Below are 2,847 nucleotides of genomic sequence, written 5' to 3'. Positions count from 1 at the left end.
CTGACTGTGCTGCACTACTCTGCTCCTTCAGGTGGGTTTTGATGTAGTCAAGGCCTATGGGGGATATAAAACCAAATGAAGAAACAAAATTAGAATACAAGAGAAGGGGATGGACAGAAGAGGGAGGGACTGAGCAAGGGAGGGCAAGGAAATGAAGGACTATGGATGGAGGTGTGGAGAAGGAGGTAGGGAAGGGTTGTGGGGTTATAAGTGGAATTTATACCATATTTATATCCACTTTGGTTGAATGTAAATATAGATGTGAGGGGAGTGAGTTTTAGGGTGTTAAGAATATTAAACATAATTTAAAAAATATAACAATACAATAAAAGAAAATAGGGGGTGTCCTGATACGATATCGGAAATAGGTCTGATATCTGCAAAAAATAATCGGATTATATCGGACTGCATCAAAAATCTCCGATATATAAGCAGTCCACTCCACCCTGAATTCTGGTCTAGCAATTCTTTCCAGCAGCGCTCGGATGCAGCATGCGTTTGGTTAATAATAAATGGTTAATAATAAATTGGTCAGTTTTTTTCCCTCATGCTTACTGTTGCTAAATATTGTTCTATGTTTGAGTAATATCAGTTGATCATGCCGTTCACATATTCCACACTACAAAACGGGTAAAAGTGTGTATGATTTATGTTGATATCTTATCGGACTGATATCAGTATCACTCAATCCTGAAGGCTGTGATATCGGTATTGTCTCAGAAGTGAAAAAGTTGTATCGGGATTCGGGACGCCCCTAAAAGAAAGCAGCACATACCACATTTAATGATGCCTTCATCAGTAGTCCAGCGTGTCCTGAACTTGGGGACAAGAATGGCAGCAGCAATCAGCTCTGGATCAGCAAGCGTCTCTCCAAAGCGACGTTCAAGCCCAGCTTGAAGAGCATCCACCAATGGCCCACAGTACTTGGAGGTAGTGTGAAGGTTCTGGAGCTTGGACTTGAGCAGTGTGATGGAGGGTACAAGCCACCCCATCTGCACATTTGCCTCACCCTAAAGAACATCAACTGCTTTTGCAACTGGGCTCATGGTCTTTGCATATTCTGAGAAAAGCAATCTCGGCAGGACTGAACCTGAGAAACATACAGATACACAAAACCATCAGTGTCTAAACAGTCAAACATTACATGCCCACAACACCTAAAACTATGCAAAGTTTGTGCTGTGTTCGTTGCAAGTGCATTATAGCATTATTACTTAGTTCTACTCCCTGTTAGGCCACTAGGTGGCACTATAAGTTAGCACTGCAGGTCATCACCTTTAGTGTTGGTAGAACAGCAGGGAAGAATATATCACCTGAAAAGATGGTGAATAAAGAAGCTAGCTGCTCTTGTTGATGATCTCTTACACATTTACTTACACCAGCCGACCCTACAGTTAGGTGGTAATTAGGGCTGCACGGTATTGGAAGAAACTGGCATTATAATATTTTCCAACCCTGCGATATACATTGCGATATATATTTCAATATGAAAAGATACAAGAATTTCAGCAGATGACTTGAACAGCACTTTAAGTTCTGCCATCTTGTTGACAATGAACCTGCACTGATCTTAACTTTCTAAATGTTGCAAGTCTGTTTTTTTTTTCTGTTAGTTGTTCGTATTGTTATTTCTCATTGCCTGCTTTTAATCTGCTAGGACCTAAGTACGTTTTGTTTTAATATGTACAAATGTAAATTGTGTTTTACCACAAAAAGTTTGTTCTTCGCCAAACTAAGTAAGTGAGTGGTGGATCACTGTGCACAATGTATGTCAGGTACCTTTGAAATTAGATAAGAACACACAAGTTAATTTGCCTCCTACGTTGCGATTTGACCTGCGATTTGACTATTGCGCACAAATATATTGCGATGATGCTCAAACGATATATTGTGCAGCCCTAGTGGTAGTGCAAAGTAAACTTACATCGGAATCTTCAGCGTGCTGCAGATCGCTGCAATGGCTGCTTCTCCTTGTTCTTTCACAATCCGTACAATCCTCTCAACAGCATAGAAGAGAGAATTCCACCTTGTAACAATAAAAAAGGGGTTACATTATATTTGTATAGTGATTTACATCTGAAACAGATTGAAAGGGTTGAACACGTCTCAAAATGCAAAGTGTACCTTGTTTCACAAGGCCTCAGGAGCTGGAGTCTGCAGTGTTCTTCAATTATCTCTGTAGCTGAGGTGGATCTGCTGCTCTTGTTCCAGAGAGCCTGGCACTTTGCAAACGATGAGCGAGAGAGCTTTACGTAGATCCGGTCTTCATTCACTGCTTGGACATCAACTGTTGCCACCTGCGAATATCAAAGGACCGTGTTGAGAATAAGTGTTCAAACTTACATGTCATCCCTTGGATCCATAAACTCGATCAATCATCCACCAGGTTCAGAAGATGACAGGCACAGCGATGGAGCTTTGGCAGTTGGTATTCCAGGCCATCATCCTGCTCCAGCAAGGGGCCGGCTTCAACAGCCTCCATCGTGATCTCTTCACCATCCTCCTCTCCTTATTAATAAAATATTAATTAGCATTCAAGGGTGTTTTTCAAGATATCCAAACACTTAATAGTTATGTCATCTTCACAAACCAATATGATGCAACACTCACCTGATTCATCTGGCTCTGCCCCGAATGGTTCTGCATTGTTGTTTTCATCATCGACACCGTACACTCTGAAGGCTTTCAGAAAATTGGACCCACTATCTGTCTTTGTACGCACAATCTTGTCTCTGATGTTGAACTCTAGACAGACAGACGGGTAAAAAAAAGGCATACCGATACGACACCACAGGAAATTTGATGATTGCACACATTAACAGTTAAGAATCCAGATATTCAGAGTTA

General features: G+C 41.2%; 1 long non-coding RNA gene across 1 annotated transcript; it reads right to left on the bottom strand.

Moving 5' to 3' along the window:
• Positions 1-1,062: 1,062 nt before the first annotated feature.
• LOC121643213 lies at positions 1,063-2,149 on the bottom strand. The gene is made up of 3 exons (XR_006011060.1): positions 2,125-2,149; positions 1,925-2,026; positions 1,063-1,090 (listed from the first exon to the last, which is right to left on the bottom strand). It is a non-coding gene; the product is annotated as an uncharacterized LOC121643213 (long non-coding RNA).
• Positions 2,150-2,847: the final 698 nt, after the last annotated feature.

Source organism: Melanotaenia boesemani, chromosome 7 (assembly GCF_017639745.1).
Source record: "Melanotaenia boesemani isolate fMelBoe1 chromosome 7, fMelBoe1.pri, whole genome shotgun sequence".
In the NCBI taxonomy this organism is placed as follows: Eukaryota; Metazoa; Chordata; class Actinopteri; order Atheriniformes; family Melanotaeniidae; genus Melanotaenia; species Melanotaenia boesemani.
The sequence above is the reverse complement of the archived record's forward strand: the minus strand, read 5'-3'. Positions and strand labels throughout refer to the sequence as shown.